This window comes from Lissotriton helveticus, chromosome 5_1 (genome assembly GCF_964261635.1).
Source record: "Lissotriton helveticus chromosome 5_1, aLisHel1.1, whole genome shotgun sequence".
NCBI lineage: Eukaryota > Metazoa > Chordata > Amphibia > Caudata > Salamandridae > Lissotriton > Lissotriton helveticus.
The window spans coordinates 7,094,100-7,120,493 of NC_136065.1; the positions used below are offsets into that span (position 1 = coordinate 7,094,100).

Here is a 26,394-nt window from a genome sequence, read left to right on the forward strand (position 1 = left end):
TTGCGTGTGTGTGGCGTTGCGTGTGTGTGGCGTTGCGTGTGTGTGGCGTTGCGTGTGTGTGTGGCGTTGCGTGTGTGAGTGGCGTTGCGTGTGTGAGTGGCGTTGCGTGGCTGAGTGGCGTTGCGTGGCTGAGTGGCGTTGCGTGGCTGAGTGGCGTTGCGTGGCTGAGTGGCGTTGCGTGGCTGAGTGGCGTTGCGTGGCTGAGTGGCGTTGCGTGGCTGAGTGGCGTTGCGTGGCTGAGTGGCGTTGCGTGGCTGAGTGGCGTTGCGTGGCTGAGTGGCGTTGCGTGGCTGAGTGGCGTTGCGTGGCTGAGTGGCGTTGCGTGGGTGAGTGGCGTTGCGTGGGTGAGTGGCGTTGCGTGTGTGAGTGGCGTTGCATGTGTGAGTGGCGTTGCGTGTGTGAGTGGCGTTGCGTGTGTGAGTGGCGTTGCATGTGTGTGTGGCGTTGCGTGTGTGTGGCGTTGCGTGTGTGTGTGGCGTTGCGTGTGTGTGTGGCGTTGCGTGTGTGAGTGGCGTTGCGTGTGTGAGTGGCGTTGCGTGTGTGAGTGGCGTTGCGTGTGTGAGTGGCGTTGCGTGGCTGAGTGGCGTTGCGTGGCTGAGTGGCGTTGCGTGGCTGAGTGGCGTTGCGTGGCTGAGTGGCGTTGCGTGGCTGAGTGGCGTTGCGTGGGTGAGTGGCGTTGCGTGGGTGAGTGGCGTTGCGTGGGTGAGTGGCGTTGCGTGGGTGAGTGGCGTTGCGTGGGTGAGTGGCGTTGCGTGGGTGAGTGGCGTTGCGTGGTTGAGTGGCGTTGCGTGGTTGAGTGGCGTTGCATGTGTGAGTGGCGTTGCGTGTGTGTGTGGCGTTGCATGTGTGTGTGGCGTTGCGTGTGTGTGTGGCGTTGCGTGTGTGTGTGGCGTTGCGTGTGTGTGTGGCGTTGCGTGTGTGTGTGGCGTTGCGTGTGTGTGTGGCGTTGCGTGTGTGTGTGGCGTTGCGTGGCTGAGTGGCGTTGCGTGGCTGAGTGGCGTTGCGTGGCTGAGTGGCGTTGCGTGGCTGAGTGGCGTTGCGTGGCTGAGTGGCGTTGCGTGGCTGAGTGGCGTTGCGTGGCTGAGTGGCGTTGCGTGGCTGAGTGGCGTTGCGTGGCTGAGTGGCGTTGCGTGGCTGAGTGGCGTTGCGTGGCTGAGTGGCGTTGCGTGGGTGAGTGGCGTTGCGTGGGTGAGTGGCGTTGCGTGGGTGAGTGGCGTTGCGTGGGTGAGTGGCGTTGCGTGGGTGAGTGGCGTTGCGTGGGTGAGTGGCGTTGCGTGGGTGAGTGGCGTTGCGTGTGTGAGTGGCGTTGCGTGTGTGAGTGGCATTGCATGTGTGAGTGGCGTTGCGTGTGTGAGTGGCGTTGCGTGTGTGAGTGGCGTTGCATGTGTGTGTGGCGTTGCGTGTGTGTGGCGTTGCGTGTGTGGCGTTGCGTGCGTGTGTGGCGTTGCGTGTGTGGCGTTGCGTGTGTGTGTGGCGTTGCGTGTGTGAGTGGCGTTGCGTGTGTGAGTGGCGTTGCGTGTGTGAGTGGCGTTGCGTGTGTGAGTGGCGTTGCGTGTGTGAGTGGCGTTGCGTGTGTGAGTGGCGTTGCGTGTGTGAGTGGCGTTGCGTGGCTGAGTGGCGTTGCGTGGCTGAGTGGCGTTGCGTGGCTGAGTGGCGTTGCGTGGCTGAGTGGCGTTGCGTGGGTGAGTGGCGTTGCGTGGTTGAGTGGCGTTGCGTGTGTGAGTGGCGTTGCGTGGTTGAGTGGCGTTGCATGTGTGAGTGGCGTTGCATGTGTGAGTGGCGTTGCATGTGTGAGTGGCGTTGCATGTGTGTGTGGCGTTGCGTGTGTGTGTGGCGTTGCGTGTGTGTGTGGCGTTGCGTGTGTGTGTGGCGTTGCGTGTGTGAGTGGCGTTGCGTGTGTGAGTGGCGTTGCGTGGGTGAGTGGCGTTGCGTGGGTGAGTGGCGTTGCGTGGGTGAGTGGCGTTGCATGGGTGAGTGGCGTTGCGTGGGTGAGTGAATGGTTAGCTGTTGCTTATGCGACGTATAGCACTTAATACTAAAGTAGGCAGACCTTCTTAGCCTTTGTGAGAATAATAGCAAAATAAAAATAAAAACCAGATCAAGTCAAGGACGCAAACGGCACCATGCTATTGTTTATTTACTCAGATGATTTGCATAAAAATGTAACTTGTGAGCACGTTTCTCTAACTCTCCAATAATCCCATTACAACACTTTGTACAAATGAGATTGGGACTCATCCTTCCGAAGTCGAGAAAAATGTGCAACGCTGTGTTGTAGTTAATTTTTTTAATTAACAAAATGCAAATAATGTGGAGAGATTTCAAGTGATTCAGGAATGGGGGCCCTTGTAAAGAGAAAGTACGGCCGGCCTGGGCAGTGATAGGGGAGGAGGGAGGAGAAATGCGAGTCACGGCAGCAGCAGCCTTTGATGTGCCTGCCGGCCGGCCGTGAATAATTAGGGGGTGAGAAATGCGCTCGGAGGGCTGCCTTTGATGTGGTAATGCGAGGCAGGCAGGCAGGCGGCTGGTGGCATTGTGCACGCGCTTTTTAGGGCTTGCGCAAGCGCAATGACCTAAAAAGCACATGCACTTGAAGGAATCGCCAGTGGAATCGCCAGTGGTGGATAAACACTGGATAAGCCCCTATAGAGCTTCGCCAGCTATGCGCTGAAGCGCATCAGCAGGCGAGCCCTAAAAACGAATTAGAAATACACCCATCCAGGTATGAATTCAAAGGAGGGTGGAGCATTATAAACAATTAAAAACCGTGTTGTCTATCTGTGTCTGAATCCCACATTTGTTAGGTTGAACAAAAAACTAAAGACTAGCTCTCACCTATCACGAGGGGCGAGAGGGGTTTGATCAACAGAAGGATGGATTCTCTTGGTCCGGTGTAGTGATTTGTAACTGTAGATAACACGGATGTTTCTACAGCTCTATTGGAAGTCAGCTAGTACCAACGAGAAATAAACAGTAAACTGAGCTTATTAGGTCATCACTTTTCTTCGTTTGCGAAAACATCTAAACTCAAAGGAACACATGAATACAATTGCTAATTGCATAAAAAATCCCGGTGGTGAAAAATGCCACATAGTAGTTTACCTTTGGGCCTCTAAAGGTAAGAGTCTTAGCAGGTTCTTTCAAGGTTTCTTATCGGTAGGTTTGGTTTTCAGCCTACAGAATGAAAGAGGGGATTTATTGTCAAAAAATAAAAAATAAAGGCATCATCACTATAACCACTTATGGTGTCTAAAAAGTTCACCCTCAGAGGGCTTACCACTATCATCTAGTTTGTAAGATGGATAGAAGGGATCCTGCGTAACTGGTACCCTATGTCGATGCTTCAATATGTCACACTATTCCATGTAGATTAACTACGAATTTTAAGAAAAAGCCTGAATGTGGAAAGAAAACAAATTGGAATATAAACTTGGTGTTTGCATTTTTGGGAAAGGGCTATAAAATCACTCTGTTATAAAAGTATCATTAACAGAAAAGGCTCTAGGAAGACATCCTATAAGGCTTACCACTGGTATATAGTTAAATTTAGCAGTCAAAATGGATTCTGCATAGGGTTAATTATTCCAGTATGTCGTGTTCCAAAGAGGTTATCTTGAAATGAGTAAGCAAAACCCTAATTACACATGGAAAAACGGATTATTCATTTCTGTTCAATGTATGCGTATTCAATGAAAAAAACTGGCTATGAATGGTCCTAATTATAAAAGTTACCGCTTCTTATGGAAAGATGGGAGCATCTATCAGGTTGAAAAGTAATGGCTTTGGATTATGCCTGGAAATTGAGGGAAAGAGAAAAAACAGTCCAGTTCAATTATTATTACGCTTAGGCTTGTAAACATAAAATAAGGGGAACCTTTTTACTTGAATCCTTACCTCCAACAAATGACGGCTATTATTGAAGGAAGACTGGATCCTACGTAGTGTTCACAGCCTCCTACAGGAGAATAAAACAAACACCCAAGCATTCAGGGAAATGCCCGTGAATACGCCGCGATTTTTACTGGGCGAGGGGCTGGGAGTAATTACCTTAGGACGTCTGCGAGTCCGCCCGAAATTGAGTCATAGAATGCTCAGCGTTCTGTTTCGCAACCGCAGGGCCACCGTTCCCGTCCCGTCTGAGACTCCGGTTGCTCTCTCTCAAAGCTGCCGCCTCAAAACCAACACTTCCTGGTTGGTTTGGAGAGGGCGGGGCCGCGTGTCATAAGGGTGGAAAAAAGACTCTACCCGTTGGAAACCTTGTAGTCCAGATTACCCTCGAGTTGTGGAACTACAATGTTGCAATTTAAATTGTATTGTCCATCTATAAATTTTACATGGAGCTGTTAGGTGATGGTTATACAAAATAAATTACCGGACATATCGAAAAGGTCATACTTATTTCCTACCTTCTTACCAGTCATGGCGTTCATTGTGATGCATCTAAACATTGTGATTTTTCATACATTCCATTTACACATATATTGAGTGCACTTATCTCATAGGATAGTGTAAACTCATGGGTACAATGATTCATGAAGATAGAATATTTGCAGGATCCACTCTTTACTCTAAGGGACCACGTGTACATAGTTTTCAGATCAAGAATAAGACTCGTCACTGAATGATTCAGACCACGTCTATCCTATCCCTGACACTTCCCTCACTTCACCACCCCCCCCCCCGTTGTGAATGTGGGCACATACATGCATATGAACTTGTTGATATCAAATAGATGTATTATGAGTTCTAATCCATTGAATAGGATGTATATGCAATTTTGAATTAAACTCTTTTTGCATCTAATAGCTTTGCTTTTTTGAATTAATTTAATACAAATGGAATGAATTTGTAATTTCTTTGTTCTAACTCTGAGGACCCCTTCCTTTTATTCTATAGAGCTGAGAGTGGCCTTCAAGCTGGTCTGCCTCACGTTCAAACCCCTTCACGGCACCAGCCCCGCCTTCCTAACCTCACTCATCCATCCTTATTGACCAAATCGCAATTTACATTCTGCCCATCTTCACAAGCTTGTCGTGCCCAAAACCAGAACCAATAAATTCGGTGGACGAAGGTTTGCCCTCCTGGCCCCGAAGTTCTGGAATCCCCTTCCCTTGACCATTAAATCTAGAAGCTCCCTCCTTCATTTTAAGAAGCAGCTTAAAACCTTCCTTTTCCCCCCACCCTGCTAAATCCTGTAAACTCCCAGCCCGCATCTCACCTCTGTTCTACAGCGCCAGGAAACCCATGGTGTCAGCGCGCTCTACAAATTTCATTTAATAATAATAATAAGAAAAATAGAGCGTGTGCCTCAGTTTCTTCTTCTGCTCCACAGGTGGGACGTTCCCAGTCAGTTTCCCTTCCCAGGCACGAGGTAAAGGTGTGCACTGGGAGCAAACCATGCCAGGTGTCAGACTTAACTCCCTCCCTAAAATATCATCTACCCTGGTCAGCTCTTCCCCTAATATCACTCTTCTGGGGATTTTAATCTACACTTTGATGATCCAAATAGTGCAGACGCCTCTAATCTTTCCCTAGATCTATCTGCTCTTCAGCTCTCACAAAAAGTGAAATGCCCCACACACAAGAAAGGCCATACCTTAGACCCTGTTTTTTCCAACAACGCTGAGCTGTCAGTGGGCGATCCTCTTCCCGTGCCTTGGTCGGATCACTTTTTAATTCCCCTCTCACTGAAGCCACTATCTCCACCCGCTATCACTGATCCCATTATAAGGAGCGACCGTCCTTGGTCCAAGCTTTCTGTTGAATCCCGGATCACGGCTCTTGAAAACTCTAAGCCTAAATCAGACCTCAGCCCTGTCTTAGCCTTAGAAAACTTTACTAACGGGTTGACAGTGGGCTAACTAGGGAAACACGAACAAAAAAGCATGAGGGCTTTTCGCGTAAAATGTATATGATAAATGTCTAAACTGTGATATGATGCAATGTTGCTAAATAAAAACATGTTTTAAAATAAATGAAAACTTTACGCACTGGATAGAGTCTTCACTCGACACATTCATCCCTGTTACTTCTAGCTACAAAAAGGTGAGAGAGAGAAGGTCATCACGGTACTCACCTAAACTCTGTCACTAAAACAAATCTGCAAGAGACTGGAGAGGAAATGGAGGATAGACTACAATGAACCAAGTAAACTAAAATATAAAGAATCTATAAAACTCTACCAGCTGGAAATAAAGAAAGCACGAGCACTTTATTATGAAGGAAAAATTAACTCAGCAGCCAACACCCCCCGGGAAATCTTCCGCATCACAAAGAACCTTCTAGAGCTTCCACCCTCAGACACAGAACAAATTGTCTCGTCTGCCCGCTGCAATGAACTTGCTGAATTTTTGCACAGAAAAATAATAGACATCCATAATACATTTCCTGGTCTCATATGTCCTATTGACCCTCTAGCAATGGAGAAATCCCCTCTGTCTACTAAGCAGGTACTGGAGGAATTTCCCGCTATGAATTTAGATATGCCATCAGGAATTCTTTCCCAAATAAAATCAGGCTCCCCTCTCGACCCAGCATCCCTACACTTCCGAAGCAAAGTCAAAGAAGTAGTGCTTCCAGTTATATCAGAGGTGATAAATCTATCCATTTCTTCTGGTTTAGTCCCAGCTCCCTAGAAGCATGCCACGGTGAAGGCTTTGCTTAAAAGAACTAGCCTAAACCCTGCTGTCCTGGGTAACTACCACCCTATCTCCTTGATCCCTGGGATCTGTAAGATCCTAGAGAAATATGTCAACACGATCCTCTCTGACTTCCTGTAAACTCATAAACCCCTACACTACTCACAGAAACTGTTCCGCTGGCCGTGGTTGAAGAATCCAAGAGAATTCTTGATCGGGGAGAAGCAGTGGCCATCATCCTCCTCGACGTAAGTCCTGCATTTGACACGGTCAACTTTGAAATACTTTTAAATAGACTTAGTATGTTTGGAGTCTCTGGTGGTGCCATCACCTGGCTCGGGTCCTATTTAGATGGTGGATAATTCCAGGTATTTGCAGGAGACTCTGTTTCTAAGAGCTTGCCGCTCAGCTGCGGAGTGCCTCAGGGTTCTCCCCTGAACCTCACAGTATTTAATGTATACATGAAACCGCTCGCAGATATTATTTTGCTATACGGGATCAAAATTGTCACATATGATAACGATACACAGTTGATGGTTGATCTCAAGCACCACCAGAGCACCCCATCCGACCCGGAAGCTTGCTTAGAGAAAGTGGCCTCATGGATGGACCACGCCCGTCTTAAACCAACTGGACGAAAAACAGAGCTAATGCTCCTGGGCATCTCTGAGTAATAATAATAATCCATATTTGTAAATCGCGAACAATCACCCGTAAGGGTCTCCAGGCGCTGGGGGCCGTCGGGAAGATTAAGCAAGCTATTGCCCAGAGTCACATGGTGCTGAGCTAATCTTCTGCCGGTGCCGGGAATCGAGCCGTGATCCCCAGATTCCAGCGTCAGTCACCATTGCCGCGGTGCCACACCTCTCCCAGTATGGAGCCTAAGTTAGCTTGGCCACCGTGCCTTGGCGCTGCCCCCAACCCTAATACTAAAATCAAAAGCCTAGGTGTCTTTCCGGACAAATCCTTTAAATTCGACCACCAAGCAGTGATGCTGGCCGGGGCCTGCTATGGCATTCTCAGACTCCTGCGGAAAATCCTTCCTCCGATTCCTAGAAGAGCAAGAAGAGTCATGGTCCAGGCCCTGGTCCTCTCTCGATTGGACAAAGGGAACTCCCTCTATTTGGGAGCTCCGAACTCAACGATAAGGAAAATCCAAGGCGTTCAGATCTGAGCCGCTCGGCTGCTCCTTGGCGCGCCCAGAATTCAGTTGGAATATTTACTTGTCTTCTTTGTAGCGCTTCCCACCACATACTGCACCTACGGTGAATGCACAAAAGCAAAGTGATACATTTTTAAAATGCTGTTCCCTCACACACTCTCTAGCGGGTGTAGTGATGTATAGCAGGTGAATCTAGAATAGGACCACACTGTGAAATATTGCTAATTCTTCACAGCTTGTTATCCAGCTAAATATAAATCTTTTTATTAAACACAACATTTCATGTAGAGCAGTTTCCTGGTCCTTGTGATGTTTCACATCAGTTTCTTAATCCCTCAATGTCACCACTTCCCTCTCTCCTGACCCTTTCAACTAACCAAGATCCCTTAAATATGTTTTATTCTTTTTTCCAGTAAAACTAAATCATGCAATCTCTTACACCATCTTCTCTTAAAGCGTACCTGTTCTTTGTTACAGGTTAACTTTTTCTTCACTCCCTAAACTGACAGCACTTTGTTTACTTTTCGAATTAAAGAAATTGTCAAATTGTTTTGCCGATTAACTGGCCAGGAACAAAGTTATGATCAAAATATTAAGTGAGGCCAGAAATAATTGGAAACAACTCTCAAACTGATGAAAGGTTTGTGATATTTTGCTGGGAAACAAATTACCTGGTTTTCTCCAGGGCTTGTCCTCTTTTGAATCCAAGTCACCTCCAGTGGTGGAACCCCATTAATACTTCCGGGGGCTTCAAGATCAACACCTTTTACTTTCCTCCTGTAGGAAAAAAACTAAGGTGAAAATGACACATGCAACTATTTTTAATCTTCATTTGTGCAATTTGTGCATTAAAACTTCATGAAATCAGACAAAGAATGTTCTTATTTTAACACTTCTAAAGTGACTCAGACACCAAGATGCATTTGAGCAGTTTAACCCTCTAGCGATGAAACACAGTTTAAGAGACAGAGAATGAGCACTTTTCATAGTGTGACTTTGTAACATAGCACAAGGTTGAACACACCAGGACATTACACATGGATTTAATACAAGCCCAGCATTCGGGGATGGGGCAGAGAAAGGACAAGTTTCTTCTACATAACACAATATCTCATTTTAATAAGAAAGATGACAAAGAGAAACACACGGTACCTTTGCATATGTGCACCGAGCACCAGTGAAAAGTGACGTAGCACGAGGGGTAAAGTGCCAAGGCTGATGTTAACCTTAATACACCTTCTTAACTCACCTTAGACAGCTCGAGAGCAGTTCAGGCTCCTCAGCTGATGCCCTGGAGCTGCCTCAACCCCTCAACGGCATCAGAAGCACCAACGGTAACGTGTCTCTAGAACGGCTGCGGGGGCAGGGGGGGGGCATGTGTGGGTGAAGTGGAAGTAGAAAGGTAGCATCAGGAGTGAAGGTTGAGTCCCTGACCTGCTCAGTGATGCTTGGATATTTCTTTGCAGCAATAAATGTCAGTGTCGAGCAGTCACTCACCTCCAGTCTGCAGGCCGCGCTCCCCCTTCTCTGCGCGCATCTCTGGACGGGCCCCGCACTCCCTCAGTCTGCTCATCCTCCGGGGGCTGCATCAGAGGCCGGGCCTCTCTCCGGGGGTGAGCGAGGCCTGGAAGCAGCGGGGGCCTCGGCCTGGGCTCAGGGGGCCCCTCTCTCTCGTCTCCTCGTGCGCACGGATGGAGCAGGGTGTGGCCCCCAGGGCGGGGCCCTTTATAGCCCAGAGGTTCCAGAATGTTCTGGGGTGTTCCAGGGCCTGGAGGGCGGGGCTTGGGAGCACGTGGCCCCAGCGCTGCGGGCCCCCATGAAGCTGCAGGTGTTGGAAGTTTGACGGCGGCTGGAAGGACTTTACCATCGGCCCAGAGTGGACACTTCCATACATTAGGACCCCACGCGTCACCAGCGCTGAGCTCAGCTCTGCACGTGTCACTGTCTGCAGAAACCTTCATTAACAGCAGGAGATCCAATGACTGACCCCCCCTGGGGACGCAGCTTTCATGGGTTTTTATACGCACCGCACATTGTAGCCCCTCTGCATTTTAACCCCCCTTTTGGAGTTTTATCTATTTTACTTTTTCTCATTTGTATCTTCTTGCTCGGTGTTTGTAAAGGATTTTAAGTCATTCTACAATAAAGAGACTCTATTCATTCATTAAAAAACGCGGCTCCAGCAGCGCAGCTGCAACAAGGTCTCACTCTCACACTGATCATGACATGCACGTGCTTTAACCCCAGCAGCGCCGGTCCTGAGGCTGCCATTACCGTCCGCCCCTCTCCACGCCCGGCCGAGGGAGGCTCCCCCACCCCCATGGGGTGGATGGGGTTGTATGCTGGGGTGATGTGCTCGATACTGGGGGTGGGTGGGGTTGTATGCTGGGGTGATGTGCTCGATACTGGGGGGGTGGATGGGGTTGTATGCTGGGGTGATGTGCTCGATACTGGGGGTGGATGGGGTTGTATGCTGGGGTGATGTGCTCGATACTGGGGGTGGATGGGGTTGTATGCTGGGGTGATGTGCTCGATACTGGGGGGTGGATGAGGTTGTATGTTGGGGTGATGTGCTCGATACTGGGGGGTGGATGAGGTTGTATGCTGGGGTGATGTGCTCGATACTGGGGGGTGGATGGGGTTGTATGCTGGGGTGATGTGCTCGATACTGGGGGTGGATGGGGTTGTATGCTGGGGTGATGTGCTCGATACTGGGGGGTGGATGAGGTTGTATGTTGGGGTGATGTGCTCGATACTGGGGGGTGGATGAGGTTGTATGCTGGGGTGATGTGCTCGATACTGGGGGGTGGATGGGGTTGTATGCTGGGGTGATGTGCTCGATACTGGGGGTGGATGGGGTTGTATGCTGGGGGGATGTGCTCGATACTGGGGGGTGGATGAGGTTGTATGTTGGGGTGATGTGCTCGATACTGGGGGGTGGATGAGGTTGTATGCTGGGGTGATGTGCTCGATACTGGGGGGTGGATGGGGTTGTATGCTGGGGTGATGTGCTCGATACTGGGGGTGGATGGAGTAGTATGCTGGGGTGATGTGCTCGATACTGGGGGGTGGATGGGGTTGTATGCTGGGGTGATGTGCTCGATACTGGGGGGTGGATGGGGTTGTACGCTGGGGTGATGTGCTCGCTACTGGGGTGTGGATGGGGTTGTATGCTGGGGTGATGTGCTCGATACTGCGGGATGGATGGGGTTGTACGCTGGGGTGATGTGCTCGATACTGGTGGATGGATGGGGCTGTACGCTGGGGTGATGTGCTCGATACTGGGGATGGATGGGGTTGCACGCTGGGATGATGTGCTCGATACTGGGGGATGGATGGGGTTGCATGCTGGGGTGATGTGCTCGATACTAGGGGGTGGATGGGGTTTTATGCTGGGGTGATGTTTTCAATACTGGGGATTGATGGGGTTGTATGCTGGGGTGATGTGCTCGATACTGGGGGATGGATGGGGTTGTATGCTGGGGTGATGTGCTCGATACTGGGGGTGGATGGGGTTGTATGCTGGGGTGATGTGCTCGATACTGGGGATGGATGGGGTTGTATGCTGGGGTGATGTGCTCGATACTGGGGGTGGATGGGGTTGTATGCTGGGGGGATGTGCTCGATACTGGGGGGTGGATGAGGTTGTATGTTGGGGTGATGTGCTCGATACTGGGGGGTGGATGAGGTTGTATGCTGGGGTGATGTGCTCGATACTGGGGGGTGGATGGGGTTGTATGCTGGGGTGATGTGCTCGATACTGGGGGTGGATGGAGTAGTATGCTGGGGTGATGTGCTCGATACTGGGGGGTGGATGGGGTTGTATGCTGGGGTGATGTGCTCGATACTGGGGGGTGGATGGGGTTGTACGCTGGGGTGATGTGCTCGCTACTGGGGTGTGGATGGGGTTGTATGCTGGGGTGATGTGCTCGATACTGCGGGATGGATGGGGTTGTACGCTGGGGTGATGTGCTCGATACTGGTGGATGGATGGGGCTGTATGCTGGGGTGATGTGCTCGATACTGGGGATGGATGGGGTTGCACGCTGGGATGATGTGCTCGATACTGGGGGATGGATGGGGTTGCATGCTGGGGTGATGTGCTCGATACTAGGGGGTGGATGGGGTTTTATGCTGGGGTGATGTTTTCAATACTGGGGATTGATGGGGTTGTATGCTGGGGTGATGTGCTCGATACTGGGGGATGGATGGGGTTGTATGCTGGGGTGATGTGCTCGATACTGGGGGTGGATGGTGTTGTATGCTGGGGTGATGTGCTCGATACTGGGGATGGATGGGGTTGTATGCTGGGGTGATGTGCTCGATACTGGGGGGTGGATGGGCTTGTATGCTGGGATGATGTGCTCGATACTGGGGGGTGGATGGGATTGTATGCTGGGGTGATGTGCTCGATACTGGGGAATGGATGGGGTTGTATGCTGGGGTGATGTGCTCGATACTGGGGGGTGGATGGGGTTGTATGCTGGGGTGATGTGCTAGATACTGGGGGGTGGATGGGGTTGTATGCTGGCCGGGGGGTGATGATCTCGATATTGGTGTGGGGGGTGGGGAGGGGGGTGTTATTGGGGTCTCTGCCCATTCTCTGAACCCAACCTCTGTTTGTAGGAACAACATGACCGTGTTGCAAGGAAAAACAGTGGATTGGAATGCAACCTCGAGTAATTATCATTGCAAACATACACTGAGGGAACACAGCCCTTAGAGCATCATCGCAGCTCTTTGGGGAAAATTCCTGAATGTACCCCCTGGAGTCCCAGATCCTTATGGGACCTATTGCAGAGGAAGGGATTGCACAGATTTACAAATCCCTTAAAATACACTCTTTTGAGTTGTTTGTGTATTTGTTTTGTAGACGGGCCCATGCACACTGGTCTAGTATCCTCCACATCATTGCAACCTGGGCCTTCTGTGAAAAATGATGATACTATGTTCTGCAACACTCCTTCCTAGAGCGACCGTCTATTGATATGCCTTCATATGTTTTTATTGATTATACTATTTTCATAACAAAAGAATATAAATAAGACTTTGTCTCTATAATTCAGTTGTTGTGTCTTTCTCTCTGGTGTATTTTGAAGGGTATTCATCTCTCTCTTGTGTGACAATTATGTAGATCAATCAATCAATCAATCAATTTGTAAAGCGTGCTACTCACCCGTAAGGGTCTCAAGGCGCTGAAGGGGGGAGGTGGGGCGTGCCGCTACTGCTCGAACAGCCAGGTCTTGAGATGTTTCCTGAAGGTGAGATGGTCCTGGGTCAGTCGAAGGTGTGCGGGGACGGAGTTCCATGTCTTGGCCGCCAGGTAGGAGAACGATCTTCCTCCGGTGGTGGTTCTGCGAATCCAAGGGACGGAGGCGAGGGTGAGGCTGGTGGAGCGGAGCTGGCGGGTGGGATTGTAGAACGAGAGGCGGTTGTTGAGGTATTCGGAGCCCGTGTTGTGGAGCGCTTTGTGTGCGTGGGTGAGCAGCCTGACGTGATCCTCTTGCTGACGGGGAGCTAGTTCAGGTTTCTAAGGTGGGTAGATACGTGGCTGTGGCGAGGGATGTTGAGGATGAGTCTAGCGGAGGCGTTCTGTATGCATTGCAGTCATTTCTGGAGTTTGGCTGTGCTTCCTGCGTACAGGGCGTTTCCGTAATCCAGTCGGCTGGTGACGAGGGCCTGGGTGACTGTCTTCCTGGTTTCAGTGGGGATCCACCGGAAAAACTTTCGGAGCATGCACAGGGTGTTGAAGCATGAGGTTGAGACTGCGTTGACTTGCTTGGTCATCGTGAGGGAGGAGTCCAGGATGAATCCCAGGTTGCGTGCGTGGTCCGTGGGTATCGGTGCGGTGCCCAGCATCGTGGGCCACCAGGAGTCGTCCCAGGCGGAAGGGGATTGTCCGAGGATGAGGACCTCTGTTTTGTCTGAGTTGAGCTTCAGACGGCTGAGCTTCATCCAATCTGCGACATCTTTCATTCCGTCCTGGAAGTTGGCTTTGGTGGTGAGGGGGTCTTTGGTGAGGGAGAGTATCAGTTGGGTGTCGTCGGAGTAAGAGATGATTTTGATGTTGTGCTTGCGTGCGATGGCGGCGAGGGGGCTCATGTAGATGTTGAAGAGGGTAGGGCTGAGTGAGGAGCCCTGGGGTACGCCGCAGATGATCTTGGTGGCCTCGGAGCGGAAGGGTGGGAGGCGGACTCTCTGGGTTCTGTCGGAGAGGAACGATGTGATCCAGTCCAGGGCCTTTCCTTGGATCCCAGTGTTGTAGAGTCCGGTTATTAGGGTGCGGTGGCAGACGGTGTCAAAGGCGGCCGAGAGGTCAAGGAGGATGAGGGCGGCTGTCTCTCAGTTGTCCATCAGGGTCCTGATGTCATCGGTGGCTGCGATGAGGGCGGTCTCAGTGCTGTGGTTGGCTCAGAATCCGGACTGGGATGGGTCGAGCGAGTTGTTTTCTTCGAGGAATGCAGTCAGCTGTTTGTTGACGGTCTTCTCGATGACTTTAGCCGGGAAGGGGAGGAGAGAGATGGGGTAGAAGTTCTTGAGGTCTTTGGAGTCCGCTTTTGGTTTCTTCAGTAGGGCATTGATTTCTGCGTGTTCCCAGCTTTCCGGGAATGTGGCTGAGGTGAAGGAGTTGTTAATGATGTTCCGGAGGGGGGGTGCGATGATGGTGTCGGCTTTGTTGAAGATATGATGAGGGCATGGGTCGGAGGGGGAGCCGGAGTGGATGCTGTTCATGACGCGGGTAGTGTCTTTGGTGCTGATGGGGATCCATGCTTTGAGGCAGGAGGTGAGGGTCATTGGTATGGTGATTGGAGGCGGGGTCTGGGGTCCGAAGCTGTCGTGTATGTCTGTGATCTTGCGGTGGAAGAAAGTGGCGAGGGAGTTGCAGAGGTCTTGTGATGGTGAGATGTCGTTGTTGCCGGCGCTGGGATTTGAGAGCTCTTTGACGATGCTGAAGAGTTCCTTGCTGTTGTGGGCGTTGTTGTCCAGCCGCTCTTTGAACGATGTCCTTTTGGTTGTGCGGATCATCTGGTGGTATTCGCGGGAGGCGTTCTTGAGAGTAGTCATGTTTTCTTGTGTCCGCTTGTGGCGCCAAGCTTTCTCGAGGGTTCAGCAAGATTTCTTTGCGATTTTGAGGGCGTCTGTCAACCATGCGGGTTTTCTGTTGCTAGTCTTGCCTGGGGACTTCTTCAGAGGGGCGAGGTTGTCGGCGCAGTTGGTGATCCACGGTGCGAGGTAGTGCGCTGCATCGTTGGTGTCGGGGGTTTCGGCGGTTGGGTTCTGGCTCAGTGACTTAGTTAATTCATTTCAAGAGTCTCTGCCTCTTTGGTTTTTCTAAGGAGGGACGTCAGGACCCATTGTTGTCTTTATTACATTGTACCCAGTTCCTTTGATGCATTTTGGGTTACACCTTTAGTTTGTAATGGCCTTTCAGTCTGCGTAAGAGGGATTTGCACCTGAAACCAGTGGCTCAAAGGGCTAGGGTGCCGACCTACTGTTGTGAGCCACAGGGACATAACAGGCTCCCAACCACCTGCACCAGCACCCAGATCTGCTGCAGCAAGCCCCTGACCCCCAAGTGGTACCTCTCATGTCCTGGACCCTTGGGGTGGCATCAGGGAGGCTGAATTTACATTTGTGGGCTCTTTGCAACCCAGACGGGCCCATTGATGCAAAACCTTTGTCACTCACGCAGCCTGGCAAAGCAAAGTTACACCATCCCGACCCTTTGTGCTATGGCATCGACCACACGCGTGGAGAGCCACTGAGACGCTCCAACCCGACAAGATGCTCACAGGTGCTTCGTACTACACAGATGAATCTCCGCAAATCCCGGCCTGCTCTTCGTGTTGCATCAAGGAACGCCCGCGATGTTCCTTTGTTCTCATCTGCCCCTCCACAGTGAACGCGACTCTATGCTGGACTGAGTAGGTAGCTTTTCTCTCTTGATCAGCATGAAATTGTGCCTTTCCCTCTGTCTGACACAACCAGAGAGCTCCTAGGGTTGCTTTGTGTTTTTTGACACTATTTTACATTTAAATCTTTAAAAAGTCATAACTGCGGTTCTACTGATTAGATTTTTGTTGTTTTGGTTGTTTAATTATAAAATTGTGCTTCTGTTTCTAGATTGGATTTCGTTTGTGTTTTGTTTTCACTTCATTACTGTTTCAAGTGCTGCATAAATACTTTGGGCCTCATTTCCAAGAGGTGGCGCATCGCTCAGTGAAAGTAGAAATGCACCACTTCTCCGTGCACCCTCCTTGCGACACCAATGATGCGTCATATTTACAATATGACGCACCATGTCGCAAGGAAGGACAGATACGTCAGTATAACGGACGTATCTGTCAGTGCTAAAAGTGGCGCATTGCTGGAGTTTTGTCGGAAGCCTGACGCAACTCCAGCAATGTTCCTTTCACATAGGGCAAGCCCCATGAGAAAAGGCCTGCGTCACCCTTACGCCTGTCATGAGGCAGGCGTAAGGTTTTGATGCATTGGCGTCCTAGAAGTGGCGCAGCAAAATCTCATAGCTTTCACTGCACCACTCCTGTGACCCTTTCTTGTGGGGGTACGCCCACCTGCATACATTATACCTGGCGCAGGTATAATGTAGCTCAGGGGTTTACGAAGTGACACATCTACCTAGAAGCGTCACTTCATAAATATGGCGCAACATGGTGCATGTTTTACGCCACTGGTGCGTCACAAAAAGTGACTCAGCAGTGGCGCAAAAGTGACGCAGGGGCTCATAAATGAGCCTCTACATACATTGCCTCAGAACACAGGTTATTTTGGGGTTTGCTTGTGCCTCACCCTGACATGGATTGTGGTTGCTGCTTGTGTAGGGTTTCACTCCTTCAACCGGTAAGACAATTTCTTGCACAAATGAATTTCACCAGGTACCACAACTAAATTGCTTCCAAGTGTGCCGAATCATGTGTGGCACCTTCAGAAAGGGCTGACGTTGAGACAATCGTACTTTGTATTATTGGGCCTCTTGTCACTTTCTTACCCTCATAAATTTGAGATAAAAAATCCCAAGATCTTAAAGGACTCGGACTGGTGGAGGGTGTTACAGATGTCGGCTGTATTCTTACCACCTTGCTGACTTGCTTACCTTTTGCAATTCTGAAAGGGCCCAGAGCTGGGAGGTAAATAAGTAATAACATATAATAGTCTGTATTCTTTTTAACCTGGCAATCACAGCCATGGAGCTGCCTTAAAGCTATGAACAGGTTTATTCGCTCCCTTCCTCTCACCCTGCGGTGCAGCCAACTGAGGGAATCTTTCTGCGCAACCCTCCTGCCCCTGCTGGTGCATAGTCCAGGGATTCCTACAAGGCGAAAGACTTTGGGGCATAGTTATGACTGGGCTTGCACTGCGCTTGCAAACCGTAATGTGGTGTAAGTGTGACACAAACCCACAATGCAATTTATGAAGCCACACAAGGCCGCCTTGCGTGGCCCTACGTGGCTTCAGAAATCCAGAGGAACGCAGTGCAGATTGCTGCGTTGTGTTATTCTGCCTGCTAAAGGCTTCCCATGGGCGTTGAATGGGCGTTGTATGGGCGTTCTCACGCAACTCCCTTGGAGTTTGACCCATTCCCAGATTCACCAAAAGTAGTAGACCTGGAAATGTGCCATAAAGATCCCTTCCCCGGGGAGGCATAACGAGGAGAACTATCTTTATTTCTCCTCATTACTTCCTCTTCCGATGTGTGCGGCATTATACAGCGCACACAAGGTGTCCCTTCCTGCACAAAAACAATCCTGCATGAAACCGTGAAGACAGAGTGCTGGTGCGGGCGCTCATTAACACAGGAAGATCACCTGGTCAGAAGGAGGGGTATTCAGAAAAATCTTACAGAACCTGAGGGAAGAGAGAAGAATTGCTCCTGCAACACTGGGGTGCCAAGTATCTCTGTACGCGGCCCCGCCATGACACAACCAATCCAATGAATGGGGATTTTATGCGGAGCGATATACGAGCGCCATATTAAGTGGTTTTCCTGCTGGAATCATTTGAAAGAGGTCAATTCTTGACTATAAAAAGCAGAAGAGCGAATCAAACTAAACCAGTGAATCTTGAAGGACCCTGGACAATAGAACAGTACACATAAATATCACCCTGAATAATTCTAAGAAGGAGGTGTATCTAAACAACAGGCTGAAGATAAATCTCCATTGTAAATACTTTGTCCTGAAGAAGGTGGTGCATATCAAGTCGTATCCACTGAAACGCTACGTCAACTCGTGTTTTTAAGTATAATAGAGACTCCTACGAGAACTATTTTTAAAGTTTTTAACTTATTCAAAGATGTGTATTGGTGGATGAAGTTTATTTGTTGTGTATATGGATTACTGGATGTGTTTTTACAATAAGAATTAAAGTGAAACTAATTTGAATAAGAAAATAATTTTAATAAATGAGACATGTTTACATATAATCATGTTCAGTGTTTAGATAATTGAATGATTGGGAGGCAGGATACATTGAGGATGAATGAGATTCTCTAAAAACAACTTATAGAATGGGTAATTACAGTGAGACACACATAAGGGACCTTTTTCTGGGTTGATCATACACTGACCCTGTCCCCTGTGGTTGGCGAGGGCATCTCTCTCGTTTAGTGGAGTTGACGCGCGGCAGCCCATCGTGCACCAGCGCTGGGGACAGGACTGGACTGTGCATTTCTGCCCTTTTCCGCAGCGCAGCAGGTAACCTGCACTCCTACGATGCGTTACCGTTTAATACATATGCCCCTTAGTTTGCTTGGAATGCGGAGGCGAGGAGCAGAGAGTGAGGGGGGAGAAGACAAATACACATGAGACCGGCAGAAGTTAAGGCAAGAGATGAAGGAGACAGAGAAAGAAAATAAGAGGAGCAGAAAGCGGTGACACTTAGTAAGTAGTAAGAGACGGAGAGACAGGGCTACAAAGAGAAAGAAAAGGCAAAGTAAAGAGGTCGAGAGCCACTTAGCAACCGAAACAGAGCTAGAGGTGGAACAAGAGGCAAATAGAGCAGAGACTCATGGAAGTCATTAGGGTGGTAGACAGCAAGGAAGGAGGCAGAAGTGAGAACTGCAGACAGCTGAAGAGAGAGAACAAGTGAGATACAGACTGAGAGGGATGGGTAGAGGCAGGGAGAGTGAACTAGGGAACGAGGGTTAGATGGACAGGAAGAGAAGGAGTAAAAAAGAGGATAGACAAACTGAGAACAAGCTTGAAATAGGAGTGTGGGGGAAGAAAGACATGTACAGACAGATGAACATAGCTGCTCTCACCCCCCTTCCCCAGGTCAGGTGCTCCTGGCCTCCTGCTGGGACACCCCTTCCCTGCTCGCCCTCTTCTCGGGTTTTCTGCTGTTCTCTGACTTCATGAAGTTTGCAAAGTTTTGCCTTCTCCCAGAGACCCCTCCCCCAGGACCCTCATCCAGGGCCTTCCTTGGAAACATGCTGCAGTGGGAGTTTCATGACCTCGCTGTCTTTATAATTTGGGTAATATAATCAATGAACATTGGTGATATAGTATTTACATGGCGCTTACTGCCAGAAGCGTGCCACTTACAAGCACGTTTATGTATCCTGCAACTCCATGCAGGCCATGTTATCGGCCGGTAGGTCTTACTTAAACCCCAAGGCAGATTTACGAGCCCCGTGCGCCACTTTTGCGCCACCGTTGTGTCACTTCACTAGCGCCATGCTGCGACGGAATTCACGTATCTGCATTTCATTGCGCCATGGCATGCCACATTATAAATGCGACACATCTGTGGTGGTGCAAGGATTGTAATGCGTGTCGCAAGTTTCCCAGCTCATCCCTGATGATTTGCAGGGATGCGTCAGGAATTGTAAATCTGTTTATGTGCAGGAAGGGGTCCTTTCCAAGACATAAAGTATCAAAAATGGCGATCTGCTAATTCTCTGTGTTCTACAAAGTGCAGCGCACATAGAAGTAGCGAATCGTCATTATTTAATGCTTGGTCCTGCATATAAACAATCATTAATGGGGTTTTGCTCTTTCTGCATGTGCTGTATAATGCAGCACACGTAGAATAAGCAAAACCGAGGAGAAATAAAAGCATTTCTCCTCGTTGTGCCATTCTAACTCCTGCTATTGCACGGCGGTAGTTTTTGGCTCTGTCTCAGATTTACACATCCTTGTAAACCCGGGGCAGTGTCAAAAAGGAATGGGTGCTGCGGTGAAACACACACAGCAACATCCATTTCACGCCCCTTTCACACAAAGTGATGCGTGTAAAGGGGGCATATTTACAAGGCGGCGTAAGCCACTCAAAGTGGCTTAGCACCGCTTTGTAAATACGGAGACGGGTATAGCACCACCAGAACGTCACTGAAAGTGAAGTACCGGTCGCGCGATCCCCTAGTAAATATATCCCTGAGTGTTTTATTCATCTCATCCGATTCCAAGTAAGGATGACGGTAGCCAGGAGATGGACAACAAGCACGTTGACCTAGAGAACGCCCCCGGTTCCTTCTCTGGACGGAGATGACCTTGGATGTGCAGTGTCAAATCAAACACGACTTGTAAAGCGTGACTACTCACGCGAGGGGGTATCCTGGCGCTGAGGATCTGGCTGCGGAGGCTCAGTCGAACAGCCAGGCCTGGAGTCCTTTCCTGAATTCCACCAGCGAGGGAGAGGTCCAGCGGCGGAGAGGAGGTCGTTCCAGGACCTGCCAACAAGTGTACGACTGGTTTTGCCTGTTGCCTTTAGGGCCCTGTGTGGTCTCCAGCTTGGCACGTGATAGGCCGTTCAATAAGTGCCCTCAAGCTGCTTCCGAGTCGCGACAAATAGAACTAAGATCTCACAATGACGAGCCAGATTCAGAATCTGGTTTACCACTCTTTAGTAACTCAAGAGCAAACTGAGCAGGCTTTCTTACCCTCAGTAAATGTGGTCCTTGCTGCTCTGGTACTGTGATGTGACCTAGTGAGTTCGTGGACGCCCCTCGTTTCCCACCGTGAAGGCCTCATTCCTCACCGTCCCTGAAAGCCACGTATGCAGATCGAATGATTCATTCTAAATACTGCTCTTCTATTGACAATATGTCATCGAATGCAGTCATATGTGTTAACAAACAACCAAAAAGATGACCCCTCAGTGCAGGTTTGCAGATTCAGAAGCACTTTCTGCAGGGCGAGCGGTTGCAGGATTCTCAGGAAGGTACTTGGGAGGCCAGGGGGGTAAAGCCTGAGTAGGATATCGCGCCTGTTGTTTTAGTTCTAACAGCCTAGTGTGTGCTTTAGTAAAAAGAGAAGTACTTTAATATCACCGGAAAATGGAATATTATTACTAGTGATGTTGGTTCAGATACAAGGGTCTACAAAGACATCTGCGGGGCTCTAAACCAGGACAGCAATCCTCACGCCGTCCTCTTCACTATAACACAGTTCCTCCGGCGCCCACAATATCCACAGTATATCTCGTGCACACTGAGCTACTGAGACCAGCTACTCTTGACTGATGAGCTCTAATGAGGGCGATACTGGCCCTGGGATGCTCGTGTTCCGGTCCAGGGAGGACCTGGCTTGACAGTTCGGGCTGGACTGTTCCCATGGGGCGCAGGGTCAAGACTGATTTGCATAGGCTGGGTCCAAACTGAGGCGGCATGGTGTACATAAAAATGATATACTGGGATGCGGCCCAAGTGATTACCAGTGGCTGAGGTGAATTCAAGCGTTCCATCCATCACTTTTTTGTATACTTCAGCACAATTAGCCGAGATTAAGAGTCCTGGTCGAGGATCAGGCACTTGAGTGAGCTCGCACTTAGAGTCCCGGTCAAGGATCAGGCACAGGAGTGAGCTCGCACTTAGAGTCCTGATCAAGGATCAGGCACAGGAGTGAGTTCGCACTTAGAGTCCTGGTCGAGGATCAGGCACAGGAGTGAGCTTGCACTTAAGAGTCCAGATCAAGGATCAGGCACAGGGGTGAGCTCACACTTAGAGTCCTGATCGAGGATCAGGCACTGGAGTGAGCTCGCACTTAGAGTCCTGATCGAGGATCAGGCACAGGAGTGAGCTCGCACTTAAGAGTCCTGATCAAGGATCAGGCACAGGAGTGAGCTCGCACTCAGAGTCCTGGTCGAGGATCAGGCACAGGAGTGAGCTCGCACTTAGAGTCCTGGTCGAGGATCAGGCACAGGAGAGAGCTTGCACTTAAGAGTTCTGATCGAGGATCAGGCACAGGAGTGAGTTCGCACTTAGAGTCCTGATTGAGGATCAGGCACAGGAGTGAGCTTGCACTTAAGAGTCCTGATCAAGGATCAGGCACAGGGGGGAGCTCACACTTAGAGTCCTGATCGAGGATCAGGCACTGGAGTGAGCTCGCACTTAGAGTCCTGATCGAGGATCAGGCACAGGGTGAGCTCGCAACTTAGAGTCCTGGTCGAGGATCAGGCACAGGAGTGAGCTCGCACTAGAGTCCTGGTCAAGCATCAGGCACAGGAGTGAGCTCGCACTTAGAGTCCTGGTCCATGATCAGGCACAGGAGCTCGCTCGCACCTAGAGTCCTGGTCAAGGATCAGGCACAGGGGTGAGCTCGCACTTAGAGTCCTGGTCAAGGATCAGGCACTGGAGTGAGCTCGCACTTAGAGCCCTGATCTAGGATCCGGCACTGCAGTGAGCTCGGACTTAGGCTTTGCTGGTCACTCCCATGTTTGTAACCTGCAGGCCAGATCGTTCGGATCTTGATCAGAGGAGTTCACACTGGCAATCATTCACTCCAACGTGCAAGATACAGCCTGTCGTTGATTTCAGGTCTCAAGTTACCTGTTTTCTGAGACAAGGTTTCGTGTAGATATTAGTAATGTTCCCAGAGCAGTCTCACAGTTAGAGCCTCAATTACAACAATTTGACGCAAAGCATAGCTGCACGCCACTTTGCTGGGCTGCCCTGCACCAAAGCGCCCTGTGAGATATGGTGCACTTCTGTCCTCTTCCACTGCGCTGGCGCACACTTGGCTGCCTTGTGCCAACGCAGACACCCTTGCACCATGGTGCTAGGGCGTCTGTGTTCTAGGAATTGTTGTTTTTGTGCAGGAAGGCGTCCAATGGAGGCGTTTTCCTCCTTCTATGTGTACTGCAGAGTGCAGAACACAAAGAAAGAGGAAAAATAAGGAGAAATTGAGTTATTTCTTCTCGTTACACCTCCCCTGGGGAGGCGTAGAATTTTTTTTTTTTTTTTTTTAGTAGCATTTGCAAATCTTGAAGGCAACAATTACATCATGAGATCAAGTGTAATATACAGTAGACATGTGCAGTGTGGCAATGTTGCTTGATTATTCAGAAAAGGATACCATTTTTTCTTTTTTAAAACATTGTTAACAATAACATAGGTGTTCGTCAATATGATCAGTAATGAAATCAATCTTAGCAGCATTGGTTTGAGAAAGCATAAATACACCATCGCGCTCTATCAGGTCTAGAATGGCAATCAGGCAGGGCCTCGGCCCGATGACACCAGACTGAGGGGGGATTGCAAGTCAAATTGTGTAGCGACCATTAGTGTTACAGGGCTAAGCACCAGACCTCAAAATAACCCTGGCATCTATACAAGTCATGACACTGTCCGGCAGACATTTTAGAGCAACAACAGAATCATAAAAATAAGTTAGGAGTGCACAGCCGGGCTCCCAGGAGTAGTCACGGGTGGAGACGGTCTGTCACGTGACCATTGCAGGAAAGGTTCCCAAATGTCTCTCGGGCGTGCGTTCGACGGCATTAGTTCCCAGTAGGAGCCCAGCTGTGCATGTCCGTACGTCACATCAGACATCCAGTCATTGAACTTTGGTTTGGTTTTACGCCCCCAGGCAATGGCGACCCTCCTCTTGGCATACAGCAGCAGCAGCGCATGGAGCTTTCGGCTCCTAGGTGCAGTGTTCGTGACCCAGCCCAAAATCCCCAGCAGCGGCGACGGGGCATCAGCCCTGCCAAGGATTTGATTAATAGCATCAAAGATTTCAGTCCAGTACTCAAAGAGAACCGGGCAGTGCCAGGCCACGTGTAAAAATGAAGCTCCATCAGCACCACACCTCCAACACCTGTCATCGTCTCTGAGGCCTATACGATGAAGGGAGGCCGAGGTGCGTTAGAATCTATGTAGGAACTTGAAGTGTATAAGTCTGAGTTTTTAGTTTGGGGAGAGCGCCAGGGGCTGCCCGCAGCAGAATGACCACTGCTCGTCAGTCAGAGGCTCCTCTAGCTCACCACTCCATGATTGTTGCGACCTGGGCACCACTATGGGGGATTGTTCCTGCATAGAGTTGTACAGTCTGGACACAAGTTTTTTGCGGGATGCTCTAGCTAGTATGTTTTGCAGCACCAGTAACTGTGGTGGTTCCTCAGGGAAGCGATCCCAGAGTGCCCTACATGTGGCTTTGAGCTTGTGGTGTGTACATTTGTCAGCAAAAGACACCGGGTTTTCTACTGTCTCGGTGGGCAACTCAAGGAATGTACCTTCTGGGTATATGTCTGCAAATGTGCGCAATGTGGTGCCGGCAATGGAGATGTCGCCGCCACTGACCTCCAAGCATGGAAACATGGGCTTCTGGTTGAGGGGTATCGCGGGCGCATACAGCAAGGGAATAGAGGAACGCTTCAGTAACTCTCTCCAGGACCAGCGGAGCATATCTGCAGTGTTGATATCCTGTGATGGTCTAGGAGCCTTCTGGTATAGGGCCACATTGAGCGGGAGCGGAGAGACCATGTCGATCTCCACTGCCACATGCGGCTGGTAGGGCGTGGGGTAGGCCCAAAAATGCAGGTATTGGGCCTGCGCACAGAGTGCATACAAATGCATGTCCGGTGCTCCCAAACCCCCCTGTCGCAGTGGAAGTGTTAGCAGTGCCCATGACACTCTGGCCTGACCCCCCGCCCAAGCAAGTGTTAACAAATTGGAGCGCAAGCGCGTAAAGAAGTGTTGCGTCAATGGAATTGGCACATTAGCAAATAAGTAGAGGAACTTGGGCAACACAATCATTTTTGCAAGCGCAATTCTACCCGCTAAGGAGAGGGGAAGCTTGGACCAGATCGCTACTTTGCCCTCCAGCCAGGTAATCGCCCTGCCAAAGTTAAGGTTCCATATCTCCTGCATCTTTCTGCTGACCCAAACCCCCAAATATTTCACTTTGTCTGCCTCCCATCGAAGGAGATAGTCCGAGTGTACCTCTGTCGTGCTGTCAGTGAGAGGAAATATAACCGACTTAGACCAGTTTATGGAGACGCCAGATAGGCCCCCAAATTTAACAAATTCACGCAGTAGTGGGTTTAAATTCTCGTTTGGGTTTTTTACATACAGGGTCACGTCATCAGCATATAGGGATATGAGCAGGCTACGGGAGCTGAATGCAATGCCTCTTGCTGTGTGATGCTGTCTAATCCTGGCAGCCAGCGGGTCCATGGCAATGGCGAATAGGAGGGGGGACAATGGGAAGCCCTGTCTGGTCCCTCTGGAGATTGGAAATGGGTCAGAAATCATGCCATTTAGTCTTATCCTGGCTCTAGGGGCGGTATATAGTAAGCGTATCAGATTTATGAATAGTGGGCTGAATCCCATGCGCGTCAGTATGGTGAACAGGAACGACCACTCCAGGGAATCGAAGGCTTTTGTCGCATCAAGAAATACCACAGCAGCCTGTGTGTCTGGGTGGAGGTAGTGTAGTGCAGAGAAGACTGTACGTAAGTTGTGCGTGGTGGAGGGAGGCGTAGAATTCTATCGCATTCCCAGGTTAACAAGTCTTTATAAATCTGGGAATACGTCAAAATCCCATGGGTGTTGCGAGGGAACACCCATCGCAACACCTCTTTGTCGCAGAGTAAGGCAACGCAGCAGCTTGAGCTGCGTTGCCATACACCATATACGAGGCCATGAAAAGCCACGCAGGGTGGCGTGTCGTAGCCTCGTAGATATGGGTTTGCATCGTGCACTGCCAAAACATCAAAAAAGGGACGTTCCGGTGGTGCACAGAGCTTGTAAAAAGCTACTTAGGGGCATATTTACAAGCCCCCATCGCCACAGGAATGTCACTTTTAGTGACGTTAATGTTGCGATATGAGCTTCGCCTTATTTACAAGGCAGCATAAAGCCACTTAACGTGGCTTAACGCTGCCTTGTAAATAAGGCAGCCTTTCACGCTATACTTAGCGTGAAAGGGGTGGGCAGTGGGGGTTGTGGTGGGCGTTCCACCGCAACATCCCTTGATTCTGATGCTGCCCCCTATTTACAAGGGTGGCGTAAGTATGGGGCAGCGCCAAATTAAGATCAGGAAAAACCTGGTCTTAACATGGCGAAACCAAGAGAAATGCTTTATTTATCCCCATTTTTGCCTTTTCTATGTGTGCTGTGTTGTGCAGCAGACATAGAAACAGCAAAGCGCCATTAATTGTTTATGTGCAGGAAAGTGTCCCTTCCCGCACATAAATAAGTATTACAAAAAATGACGAGTTGCAACTTTGAAGTAAGCTGCATTAAGCAGCGCACATAGAAGTTACAAAACACCATTACAGATTGTTTATGTGCAGGAAGTGACACCTTCCTGCACATGAACAATCATTCCCCGCAAAGCAGGCACCCCTGCA

At 49.8% G+C, this 26,394-nt stretch overlaps 1 pseudogene across 1 annotated transcript in view; it reads left to right on the forward strand.

The window, feature by feature from the left end:
- LOC144752354 (major histocompatibility complex class I-related protein 1-like) overlaps nt 1-26,394 on the forward strand; it is a 1,183,291-nt pseudogene that overhangs the window by 163,303 nt on the left and 993,594 nt on the right. The window lies entirely within an intron of this gene.